Source organism: Lactuca serriola, chromosome 1 (assembly GCF_051521515.1).
Source record: "Lactuca serriola cultivar US96UC23 chromosome 1, Lser_US96UC23_V15, whole genome shotgun sequence".
NCBI lineage: Eukaryota > Viridiplantae > Streptophyta > Magnoliopsida > Asterales > Asteraceae > Lactuca > Lactuca serriola.
In genome coordinates, this window is record NC_136408.1 from 67947732 (window position 1) to 67961810 (window position 14079).

At 41.5% G+C, this 14079-nt stretch overlaps 1 pseudogene; it reads right to left on the reverse strand.

Annotated features, from left to right (window-relative positions):
• Window positions 1-4045: 4045 nt before the first annotated feature.
• On the reverse strand, window positions 4046-5025 carry LOC145090427 (lipid phosphate phosphatase gamma pseudogene; annotated as a pseudogene).
• Between the last annotated feature and the right edge of the window lie 9054 nt (window positions 5026-14079).

A 14079-nucleotide genomic window follows, 5' to 3' on the forward strand; every position in this document is an offset into this window, starting at 1 on the left:
TTTGGGCATTGGTTGATTAGTTTGTGGAACTTGAGTAGGTTCATTAGATTGTGTTTCTTGTGGTTTTGGTATTGGTTGATTAGTTTGTGGAACTTGATTTTTTTCATTAGCCTTATTTTTTTGGAAGTTCCTTCACCATTGTTGTCTCCAACATCTAAATGTTTTTTGAAAAAACTTTTAATAGCAACCTACAATAAAAATATATCAACTATAACTTGATTTCAAGTTTCAACAACAAATAAGCATTAAGTATTAACCCTAGTCCCTAATTTAACAAAGTTATTGTTAATTTCTAATTTTTCAAACATAATAACAAAAAAATTTAATTTTATTAACCTAAAAACATAATAGGGATGAGTATTTTGGTTATACTAACTTGTTTCATTGTGATGGAATATCCGAGGAGCGGAAGAGGTGCCCGGAATTTTGCAATTGAGATTTGAGAATTGAGAATGCTCGTTGCCTCGTTCACGTCTCCACCACGATCGCATCAAGACAGAAAACAATTGATGAAGTCGGCAATTGAGAATTCACGATCGGAATATCTGATTAATCGAGATTACGTATACTTTTTTTTTAATTGGACTATTGGGCTTAAATCTTAATACCTCTTTGTTTCAATAAATCAATTGGTGTGGGCTTAAAATTTTTGGACAATTTGGGCTAGTTTGTATTTTGGTCCATTTAGAAATAACCTTAAATTTTTTAGGGTAGCCCAACTTTTTTTCCGATATAAAACCGCAATATAAGACGAATTTTTCCGAAAAAATTAACACTATTAAATTTTTTTTGAGGGGTATCTCGGGATACAATGTGAATCCGCCTGTGCTTCATTTCACTTGGTTTCAGAATACCTTCATGAATGTGTAATACATAGGATATATATTTCATTCATAAGGTAATACCCAAACTTATAGTAGTTTCCATTCATTGTGAAAGGAAAATCTAAGACCTTTCCTGACAAAATATGGTTGAATATTGATGATTGATCAAGAACGTTGATGTCATTGTTGGAACCCGCAACCCAAAAAATAAGCATGTAAAACCCATAAATCCTGGGAAACAATAGCCTCGAATGTTTCACATGATGACTACTTGCAAACTCCCCTCTCTACCCCTCGGGACAATTTATCCAATCCCAATGTGTGCAATCAATGCTTCCATTCATATCGGAAAAACTATGTCTCTCTTCATGTGCCAAATACAGGTGTTGCATATCATTCATACTCAAATGAAACCTTCAATTGAAATCCTTTGAATTTTATATACCATCATCTGCAAAGCAAGCTAGTAAAAAACACTCAACGTTAGCTAGTACGTGAACTGAGGTAAAGAGATTAATCAGCTATGTGGGGATTTAATCGGATACCATTAACTATTAAGAAAAATATTCAAAAATAATAAATCTAACTTTAATCCTAAGAGTATAAGTAAATAAATCATTAATAAAATAATACTTCATTCCTATGTACACTCTGATAAATAAACTAGTTAGTATATCAGATTACTTGAGAACTCATTTGTTGAACGATTAATATACTTATAATAAACTCACCAATAACGCATAACAAAATAATCATATAAACCTACCTTAATATCTTCAATTTGTTCTAACGGTAAGAATAAGCTAATAACTTCAAACTTGGTTTTATTTCCTTGATTCGAACAATATGTATTATACATATTCGTAACTTTGAACAACTATGGCCCAATAAAAGCCTACTATGCATTGTAAAGTACATAATCAACAAGGTGTTCATACTTTAGAGCGACAAATAAGCCAACTCCTCATCTAACACAAGATTGAAGGTAGTATATTTCTTCATTCTATCCCCAAATACAGAATATCTCTTCTTCTGTCTAAACTCCAACTATCAAGCCAACTGCATATGTTGCACTAAGTGTTGTCTGTTGGTCTCACCATCAGGCTACCCAATAAATCCACCTGCAATTTCGCTTCAGTACACTATCTAACACCAATTCCTAACAACATTAGTAAATCAAGAACATGTGAACATAAACGAACATGAATTGGCATAAGAATATTATTGACAATAGCCCCTCCATCTACCCTAAGCAACAAACCTGAATCGTTTCACATTGTTCACCGGTTAATAAACAACTTAACACTTAATCAACATATCCAAAGAATAACCAGTAATCATGTTAATCATGGAACTCAAATTCTTCTCCCGAAGACAGTAGGTCGCAAGCGGTGGTCGTTGTGAAGGCCACAAGCATTAAAGGAATCGACGAACGTTGTTGTGGCGGTGGTCGATGTCAAGCAAGGATCGTTTGATCGAGAAAGAAAGGGTTGAATTGTTCGATAATATAATTACAAGCAAGAAAGCATTTTGGTTGGAGTTGGTGACCTAAAAGTTGCGATCGATCAAAGAAAGAAAAGTAGGGAAGATTGAGATGCAAAGAAGATATATGAAACTATTAAAAGTTCATCTCACATCGCTAGTGAGAGTATTCTTTAAAGGCAAATGCATTTTATAAAATGGAACTTGTATCTCTTGGAAAACCAAACCCAGCTACGTTTTGGGCAAGCCGACTTCTTTGAGCTGGCAGGTCCCATAGAGTTAGATGGACCAACTTGGTCCGATTTGGAGTCCGACTTTGTCTGATTTAGTATGGTTTGGATTGATTTTGACCGATATTGACCAGGGCCGACTAGCCAACCATCTAACCCCTATTCGTAGGTGGTTGGAGACCGCCTAACGTCTAGGCGCCGATTAATCAGGCACCTAGACCGATTTTTACAACAATGCTGCAAAGTAATCGTTATATAGACTTTCGTTTGCTTCCGTACGATTTCTATTTAACCTCGCTTTTCTTGTTTGTAAAGTGGCTTCATTTTCTTTTTCTAACTCGTTAATGTAATACTCGTACATCATAGTGAAGAACATATCATCAATCATCATCATCAAAGGACGAATCAAACGAATTCATAAAAAAATTTGTTGGAAATTTGTATAAAAAGATAAAAAAAAAAAAAAATGAGAATTGTGTGTAAAAAAATCAAATGGGTATTATATTTAAATGATTTTTTTAACAAAATTGACCGTTGGAGTGTTTTTCTTCGCATTGAGCAACGTCGCATTCTCCACGAGATGTAATTGGGCATATAGTCGGGACGATGTTAGTATTGCCTAAACGAGGTTGAGGCTGTCCACATCATGGCCCATCCAAAACAACTCAATCATAAAATGCCCAAAAACTTTAACGGGGAACAAATTAAGGTGAAATGGAAACAAATGGACATTCCGACAACTTATAGTTGAAGCATCAAATTCCAATTTCCCACACCTCAAGAAATTGTTCAAATGTCAACTCTTGAAACAACAAGATTTACTATTTTATTAAGTTGTAGAGATATTTATATGTTGGTTGTATATATTTTTTCTGAATATTGATAAACAATGTGTGTACTTTGTATATCAACTTCAAAATATTATTTTCTTCGATCTATGTGGTTTCAAATAAGCATATGTAGATTTTATATATTATTAATTCAGTTTAAAACCATTTGATTACACATCCATTTTGTTGCCTCTAGAGTAAAGTATTATATATATCCTAAAACAAAGTCTATAGTTCACCTTTTAGTGTCAAATGAGTTATTTTCCATATCAACATAGAATAGATTTGTATTATTTGTTATTTTGAAACTACTTCCGCCATTCAATAAAAAAATTGCAATGTTTTGACCATTTTGGTTGATTGGAACTCACTATTCTAGAGGTTGATTGGAACTCACACCATTTTGGTGTTTGTGGTTGGAGAAGCTCTAAGTTTGTATAGAGTTTATAAATGAAGCATTAGTCAAATTTCCAAGATATTCTTTCAACAACACAGAATGGAAATAATCTTGTTAGCAATAAGTAAGAATTTTCATAATTTGTAGTCAACATACTGTAGATGCTTGTAAATGTTAGTATAATTCATATTTTATGACTTGTGTCAACAAAAAGGTTAAAAACCAATCAACAAGAATTATGGCTGTATACTTTTGTAGATGATTTGTTATAAACATCAATCAAAAGAAAAACATAAGATCAAATATGCAATTGAAGTACCAAAAATATTACATTGTATCCTCAAGATTTAAAGAAAAAGGAGTTAAAGTTTAGGCCAAATTTCTCTTCAAAAATTCCCCCAAAATAACTTTGGAGAGAAAGGTAGAAACAAAAGCATACCTGTGAACTACTATTAGATCAGTCATCAGTCTGAGCGTTTGTACGATGGATGCCTTCTTGCACCTCTTGCATTTTCATACTCAAACTCCAAAATATTGGGAATATGTGAAGTATCTTTGAGATAAAGCAACCTCCCAATCGAACTTTCTTCAATCGCCGGAAAACACCGTCTAATCTTACAATAAACCACCCAAAACCACACCCCACCAAGAAAAAGCCCAAGAGAAGCACCGGCAAACACCTGACCGACGGTATGGTACCCCAAATATACCCTAGAATACATCGTAAGCACTGCCAATGGCCAAACGACAAAACCCACGATCCACATTTGCTTTCTAAACAAAATCTCCAGTTTGTAATAAGTCAATAGAGTGAAATAGGTGGCGAAGAAGAACATGTAATTAGAATGGCTGGATGGCCAGCCATGTGAATCGCACATTTCGAGCAGGACGCAGGTTTCAGGTCGGGCTTGTTTGACGACTAGTTTGATCGAATCGCTGATGAATTGGGCAATTAATAAGCCTATAGCGAAGAACATACCTTGGAGCTCACGACGAAACATGAAATGGGAGATGAAACCACCGAGGCTAATGAAGACGGGAACTAATGAAATCCATGCTAAGAAATGGCCTAATTGATCTCCTCTTCGGTAACGGACATGGGTTAGGGTTACAGCTCTTAGTTGATTCGACATTGATGGAGTGAATTGATCAGAATTGGGTGTCATGTTTTAGGAGGTGATTGATTGATCAAATCTGGATTTAGGTTTTGATTAGTAGTCGCCTTGGCTGCCCAACCACCTTTCATCCACACAATAACTAACTACTCATGAGTGGCCCTTTTTTTCCTGAAATTTTTTGTATATTTGTTTAAAATATAATCATAATCAACTTCAAAACAAAAATTATAAATTTTGATAAAATTGACATCCAAGCATTTTACCATTCACTTTTAACTATAACAGCACGTTTCTTATTAGAAAACCCTTGAATAAATTTACAGGAAATAATATACAAATTTATAGTTGTTTTGTTAACATTTAACAACTCATCATAAAATAATAATAATAATAATAATAATTAACCACTTGAAAATATTAAAAATACTTATAACAATGTTGGGCATTGAAGCTAGGTGATTTGATCATGACTATAAAGCTAAAAGGAATAGGTGGAGGATTTTTACACATAAAAAGATGATCATATGAGTCAATATCAACTTATGTTTCACTAGTATGTTGCTAGTAATGGGGTGAAGGATATATATATATATATATATATATATATATATATATATATATATAGAGAGAGAGAGAGAGAGAGAGAGAGAGAGAGAGACAGAGAGAGAGATGAATGAGAGAGATTGTGAGCAAGCATAGACTCACTCACGGATGGTCACAAGTCAGGGTGTAGCACCTGGTTCCTGATATGTATTCTTGGTTATTAACCCTCCTTATATATTGCATTTTAACCTTGGACTCGGCGAGTTGAAGGACTAACTCGCCGAGTAGAAGCGAGACTAGACGCGGGATCTACTCTGTCTACTCGGCGAGTAGACCCTGTCTCGACTTAAACCCTAACCCGGGTGTTTGCACCCTATTTAAACGATCTAACCCAGCCTCTATTTCCCCTAGCACTCCCAGAGATATGTAGAACGAAACCCTAGCCCCCTTTGTGTCCTTGTGGGTGATTTTTAGCATTGTGAAGGTGGTTTGGAGCTTGGGAGAAGAAGGAGAAGGTTGAAGAGTGCAAGAAGGGAAGAAGATCCGGAATCTACTCTGTGAAGGGCTTCTATTCAGGTAGTAAAGTTCTTACCTTGACCTTTAGTTCATTGAATCCCCCTTTTGTCCCTAAAAAGTGGTTTTAAGCCCTAAGAACCTAATCTCTATGTGTTTATGGTTAATGTTCCGCAAGGACTTCGGATTTGGACCTTTAGGACATCCTTGTAGCTTAAAGTCTCTGTGGTTGAGGTGATTGAGGTCCCTGTTGAGTGTAGAACCTCTTAAGAGCTTGGAATTGCATGTTTGAGCTCATAGGGCCATTCATGCACGTAAAGTTTGCAACTTTATGTGGTAAACGTGCCCTAGGACCATAGATCTGTGGTTTTGAAGCGTTGCATGTCTCAGATCTGGCCTACTCGGGAAATGGGTCGAGGGACTCGGCGAGTCCCAAAGTGGAACTCGGCGAGTTCTATGAAGATGGTCCTAGACTCAGCGAGTTGGATGAACAAACTCGGCGAGTCCTATGAAGATTGCCTGGAGCTCGCCGAGTTGTTCTTCAAACTCGGCGAGTCATATGAACTTTCACAGAGCAAGAGGGGTTTTAGCGTTGAAGGTCCAACCCTTCGTACCTGCACGTGGAATTGACCGTGTATCGTAGTCCCAAAACCCCAAACCCTCGTATGGGGTGTTCTGGTGTGGATTGGAATCGAGTAGGGGATCCGCTCGAGGAACTCGGCGAGTTGCTCGCAGACTCGGCGAGTCGGGACTCGAGTCGGCCCCATAGTCCCAAGTGGTGAGTCAAGGGTGACTTAGTGAGTGGGGAAAGGGACTTGGAGAATAGGACCAGATTAGTAAGGGAAGGACTCGGCGAGTTGCTCGCGGACTCGGCGAGTCCAGTCAACTGGAAGTTGACTTTGACTTGGATTTCGAATTTGTCAAGGGTAAAAGGGTCATTTTACCCTAAGTACATCTAGCAGAGTTTGACTGATCGTTTTGTGGGAATTATAGTCGGAGGACGTCCGGAGCAGCAGCAGCAGCAGTAGACAGTCAGTTCCCGATCAGATCAGCAGCTACTTTGAGGTGAGTTACCTTCCAGTAGCGGTGGGTCTACGGCCACAATGTCGGCCCACCAATAGGAGTTGTACGTTAGATGAATGTCTTTGTGATATCATCTAGGTTTGCTGCTATACTATATGTTATATGCTAGCATGATGTGTTATATGTGATAGGAGTAGAGTTCGGTTGTTAGGACCGAAGGGTAGTTCAGACACCCCAGATATGTCTGATAATTTGTTATGTTATGATATATGTGTAAGTAGCAGTAGGGGGTGAAATAGTCTCCGAGGATCGGTTGTTAGGACCGACGGGTAGTCGGCACCCCATAATAGCTTGACACGGGTAGACGGCACCCCAGAATGGCCGCACGGGTAGTCGGCACCCCAGAATGGCCGTACCGGGTAGTCATGCACCCCAGAATAGTCTGACAGTATGTACGATATGTGTTGGTATGGTATGTGGTACGATGGGGGAACTCACTAAGCTTTGTGCTTATGTTTTTCAGTTGTTGTTTCAGGTACCTCTTCAGCTAGGGGGAAGGAGCCGGCACGGTAGCGGCATATCACACACACTCTTGTTTCTGCAGTTATGAGTTTATTCTGGGATTGATACTCTGATATTTTGGTTGTTTAAATGTTGTGGATTTCAATTTGGTTTTCGATGTGAAATGGTTGAATTAAACAATGTTTTAATTATTAATGTTTTTTAAGTTATGTTTTAAAAACAAAATTTTTGGACGTGAAAAAAATTGGGTCGTTACAAGTTGGTATCAGAGCCCTGGTTTGAGGGATTCGGACACACCTTCGGGGGTGTCTGAACTCAAATCGAGGGATTAAAAGATTTTCTAAAAGAAAATGTTTTCTAAAAATTGAGAAAAGAGTTTTGAGAAAGAACGAAGTGTGTGATGTGCGCGACTGGCCGAGCTCAAATAAGTATTCCTCAAAGTACCCATACAAGTTTATGTTATGTTTATCAGCTTTTGTAGAACAACATGCTAGAATAGGACTAAGGATCTAGGATTGATGTCTTATGTGCCTGCTTTATGTATTTCAGCTGTATGAGAATTGCATGCTAGTATTGAGTAAACAGCAAGTAGGATAGCCTGATTAGGTTATGCCTGATGGTATGAGCTTAGCATTGTATGCTAGTACATTTCCTGTAAGCAGATAGAGTTGACTGAGATTGTTACCCTTGTCTGAATGTTGCTTGCTTCGTGCTTGTGGGACTCTGAATAATGGGAGTTAGCCATTAGGTGAATACGTCACGTCCCATGTGATCAGGTTTGAATAATCTTAGAGTGCTGGATTTGATCGTACTGCGTAGCTCTTGTTTGAGTCCAACCGTTGTAGGGACGAGTCTGTTACTCGAAGGATTATCTGAGCTTCATCACATGTGATGGTATTCGGGTAATGGCTAATTGGCAGTACAAGGAGGCCTGCAGCAGCTGAGGACTGGGTAGAGTAGAGTCAGAGATTTCCCTAGGGCAAGCCTAGGATGAGTATAGCAGTGAACAACAATAGTGAAAGGGGTCCGGTGGAGTCAAGGCAGTCCTTGAAGAAGGTACGGATAGATGTGGAAGGTAGTATGGGCCCGTACTACTGAAAGAAGAGGATCCGTACCCGAACTAAGGAAGGCTGAGATGAGACCGGGGAACTTGTAGTAGTTGTGATCCCTCAAGAAGTAGCAGTATCACTAATAATTGTTATTTATGTATTACAGAATGGTGGTACTTCGATCGAGGCCGATAGATGGCGGTTCAGGAGAGGGGTCAGGTTCGGGATCAGGTTCCGAGTCGGTAGATGAGGGACTACGTGAGTTCATCGCGTCAGAGATCACCAGGGGTATCCTTGAGTCGACCCCCATCATCTTCGGGTCAATCAAGGAAGGGATAGTTGAGCTGATGGAGGATCGCCTCAGGGCGTTCAGGAGTGACATGGCATCTGGCCAGTCGGGATCTCGCACGTTGTCCTTTAAGGACTTTAGGGGCAATGGTGCACCAGATTTCCACGGGGTGAAAGACCCCATTGCCGCCAGGCGATGGATTGCAGACATCGAGTCTGCACAGTTGACTAGCTTCTACCCCGAGGGGTCGAAGGTGAGGTATGCAACAGGGTGTTTACGAGACCGAGCTCGAGATTGGTGGCAGTCAGTGGGTGACTCGTTGGGAGCCTCATCTATCGAGGCTATGACCTGGTCGGACTTTGTGACCAGGTTCATGGCGAAGTTTGCGCCGGCTATCGAGCTTCAGCAGCTGGCCAGGGAGTTTTTGGATATGAGACAGACGACGGAGACTGTGGCGGAGATCACCGCCAAGTTCCGGGAGAGGGCACTGCAGGTGCCCAGTATGCGGGCGATGAGGACATGAGGAGGACCCGCTATCATGACATGCTCCGGGCTGATATTCGGAAGCACATTAGTTTTTCAGCTTGCCCCACCTTGGACTCCATGATTTCCAGGGCGAGGGAAAGGGAGATAGATTTGGAGCACATCCGGAAACGGAAGGCAGAAGAGGGTCAGTCGGGAGGGGCTTCGGGGAAGAAGCCCAAGGGATCAGATGTGGGGCCAAAAGGCCAACAGGGACGGGGACGCTGCAGGAAATGCGACAGGCCTCATGAGGGGGCATGTAGACTGGGATCGTCAGGCTGCTATAAGTGCGGCAAGACGGGGCATTTTAGCAGGGATTGTACCGCCCCTGTACCTGTGTAACAGATATCGGATTTGCTGTGTTTCCACTGCAACCAGAGAGGCCACAAGAAGGCCAATTGTCCCCAGTTGACAGCTATAGCGTCAGTGAAGGTTCCAGCACCAGCGACCCTGCGGATTACTGATGGCCGGCAGGGCAAGGCAGAGGCTCTAGTGGTGAGGAGTCGAACATTTCAGCTGACTACCGAGGAGGCACGCGCCGCACCCGATGTGGTGACGGGTATGATTTTTTCCTTCTATTTTATTTTTATGATGTTATGATATTGATATGTGCTCTGTGTGTATATGTATGCATTAGGATCGTTCCATGTGAACGGCATCCCAGTTCAGGTGTTGTTCGACTCGGGTGCCTCCCGATCATTTGTTTCCCTTGCGCTTAGCAAGAAGTTTCCTGAGTCTTCGGGCGTGTTAAATTGCCCTTTAGAGGTAGAAATTGCTGATGATCGATCAGTGCGAGTATCGACGGTGTTTCTGGATTACGTAGTGCATTTGTTTGAGGAACGCTACCTGGTAGACTTGATTCCCATTTCGTTACTTGGGAACAAGGTGATTATAGGCATGGATTGGTTGAGCCCTAATGGGGCGGTGATAGATTGCGCGCAGCAGCTAGTGCGAGTCGGGACCCCAGGTGGGGGAGAGTTAGTGATTCATGGCGAGAGGCCACAGTGCGGACCCACAGTCTGTTCGGCAGCGAGGGCTAGACGATACCTTCAGCAGAGATGCGCAGGATATGTCGCGTACGTGATGGATACCCGGGAGGCGGGTAAGGCGACGGTGAGCAAGGTTCCGGTGGTGCGAGATTTCACAGATGTTTTTCCATATGAGCTTCCTGGGATACCTCCGGAGCGACAGGTGGAGTTCAGGATTGACCTCGTTCCTGGTGCGGCTCCGATACCCAAGGCCCCGTATCGGTTGGCTCCTCCTGAGATGCAGGAGTTGTCTACACAGCTGCAGGAGCTGTTAGACAAGGGATTCATTCGACCGAGCAGTTCACCCTGGGGAGCCCCGACTCTGTTCGTGAAAAAGAAGGACGGGTCGCATCGGATGTGTATAGATTACCGGGAGCTGAACAAGGTAACGGTGAAGAACCGTTACCCACTCCCGAGGATTGATGATCTCTTTGACCAGCTTCAAGGAGCGTCTTGGTTTTCCAAGATCGATTTGCGTTCGGGTTATCATCAGATGAGGGTAGAGAGGAGGATGCGCAGAAGAACGCGTTTCGGACGCGCTATGGCCACTACGAGTTCGTGGTGATGCCGTTTGGGCTCACCAATGCTCCTGCCGCATTCATGGACCTCATGAACTGCGTATGCAGACCAATGCTGGATCGGTCTGTGATAGTTTTCATTGACGACATCTTGGTTTATTCCAAGACACAGGAGGAGCATGAGGAACATTTGAGAGAGGTATTAGAGACCCTGAGGAGGGAGAGCTTGTATGCCAAGTTCTCCAAGTGTGAGTTTTGGTTGCGCGAGGTGCAATTTCTCGGACACCTTGTCAACTAGAACGGGATTCTGGTCGATCCGGCCAAGGTCGAGGCCGTGATGAGGTGTGAGGTTCCGAAGTCTCCATCTGAGATTCGGAGTTTCCTAGGATTGGCAGGCTACTATCGGAGATTCATTCAGGATTTCTCCAAGATAGCCGTACCCCTGACGCGACTGACGAAGAAAGTCGTGGTCTTTCGGTGGGGACCCGAGCAGCAGGCTGCGTTTGAGACACTGAGACAGAGATTGTGCGAGGCGCCAATCTTAGCCCTGCCAGAAGGCGTAGAGGATTTTGTGGTTTATTGTGACGCGTCCATTTCAGGGTTGGGCGCGGTACTGATGCAGAGGGGGCATGTCATTGCCTACGCTTCGAGGCAGCTCAAGCCTCACGAGGCGAACTACCCGACGCATGATTTGGAGTTGGGGGCGGTGGTTTTTGCCCTCAAGATTTGGCAGCATTACCTCTACGGGGTTCGATGTACCATCTACACGGATCACAAGAGTTTGAGGTACCTCATGGATCAGCCGAATCTGAACATGAGGCAGCGTCGGTGGTTGGACGTGGTGAAGGATTATGATTGCGAGATACTCTACCACCCGGGGAAGGCCAACGTGGTGGCCGATGCGCTTAGCCGGAAGGCGACGCCGATCAGGGATATTTGCATGAGAATGACTGTAGTGACTCCCCTGATGGAGCAAATTCGGGAGGCTCAACAGGAGGCTATCAAGGAGGAGCATCGGAAGAGCGAGCGTGTGGTGGGTCAGGTTTCCTCCTTCGATTATGATAGCCGAAGACTATTGACACTACACCGTAGGGTGTGGGTGCCGTATCACGGAGGCGTGCGCCAGATCTTGATGGAGGAGGCGCATAAATCTCGATTCTCTATTCATCCAGGGGCGACGAAGATGTATAAGGATCTTCGTCTAGATTATTGGTGGCCCTACATGAAGCGGGACGTGGCTTGGTACGTCGAGCAGTGCTTGACCTGCAGGAAGGTCAAGGCCGAACATCAGAGACCGCATGGCAAGATGCAGCCGTTGGACATCCCGTTATGGAAATGGGAAGATATCACGATGGATTTTATCACGAAGCTTCCCAGGACCGCGCGTGGAGTAGATTCGATTTGGGTCATCGTGGATCGATTGACCAAGAGTACTGTAACGCCCGGGTTTCAGGGCTAAGCATTTTTGTCAATTTAATAGTCTAGGTCAACTCTTGTAACTCTTTTTGAAGTAATAAAGATGAAATATTTGAGTATTATGTGAATTATACGTGTTTATTATTTAATTATAAATGTATAATTAATAAAGAATAAAAATGAGCGTCAAAATTAAAGTGTGAGATAATCCCGATATCTCTACATAAAGTTGTAGAATATGTCTCAAGGTTTCTGTGCATTTAAGGAACGCCGAAATCCGAGTTATAACGAAAAAGTTATGACCCGTCGAAGTTTCACGACAGAACCGGCACGATACCGGGAAGCGTGAATAGTGAATTTACGATAGAGCGAGATTTAGCCTTAGTGATCTAAACGAAAGTCGTAGAATATGTTAAACTAAGAACATCGATAAAAAGAACGCCCAAATCTGACTTCGTATGAAGAAGTTATGAGATTTTAAACAGACCAATCCTGTCCCGGCTTGTTAAAAATATAACTTTAAAAATAAAGTCAAAATTAGCCGACGGAGTCTAAACGAAAATTGTAGAGTACGTCTTCACCTACGCGTGGATATAAAGAACGTCAAAAACAGAGTTCGTATGAACGAGTTACAAATTATAATAGCATATTTACGTATTAAAATAAAGTATAAATCATGTATACGTACACATATATATACATATGTATATATCATTAGAAAGGTATCGACGATGCGGTCATTATAAGACCAATGTTGAGTTCTTTCGACATTAGTTTAGTACAAATATCATTAAATCCATTTATAATAGTATTATAGAGGGGTGTTTAGTTGTTTATATAACTAAAAGGTCATTAAGTAATTATGGAGGGTAGTTTTTGAAAATTCAGTTAGTATAAATAAGAGCCTTGGGCTCTCATATTTCTTGCACCATTCTCTTGATTCAAGAGTCTTTCTCTCCTTATCCCCCGAGCATTTCGGTCCTTCGTGATTCGACTTCTCTTTCTGTAGCTTAGTATAGTAAGGTGAGCGCTGAAGCGCTGCACGAATCTTTCTTAGAAAGATTCAGCGACGAAGTTCTGCCCCTACAGAGCCCGACTCCTAGCTAAAACCCCCTTGTAAGTAAGTTATGCTTACCTTATTTTAATATAGCTTATATTTAAAATTAGTATTTTTATTATGAACTTATAATAAATATTTGAGCTATTATTATAACTTATATAAGTGTCGTTATAATATTTTTTTTTACTACTCGCGGTACGGGGAATCTGGTTTAAAGGGCCGCATAGGGTTGTTGGATTTCAGAAGTGCTATATGCCAAAATGGTCCTGCCCTCCGGTGTTTTATGTCTGGCCCCTGTCTGTACATAGTGGTTGGAAAATATTGTTTAACGCTTATATAATAATAATAATACTAAGACTAATAGTTGGTCACGGTAAATATTAGACTAAAATTTAGCGATAATAATGCTAGGTTTCGTCGAAGGAAAATAGAATCGTTAGAAGCAAGCGCTGCCCGATTTTGGAATCATCACCTTAACAAGTGAGTGCATAGTTACTTTCAACTTACAGATAGATATGAAGTATTTTATATAAATTACGTGTTATGTGTGCATATTATCTGAATACTTGCTATCTATGCTAGATGAACGTTGTTATACATGTTTTCAATGATTTAAACTGTATATGTATTTTATATCTACGAAAATGTTGGGGTAAAACATGGGTAGATGCAATAGGTGATGTGTGATAAAATGATGAGAGGCCTTGATGTTGAT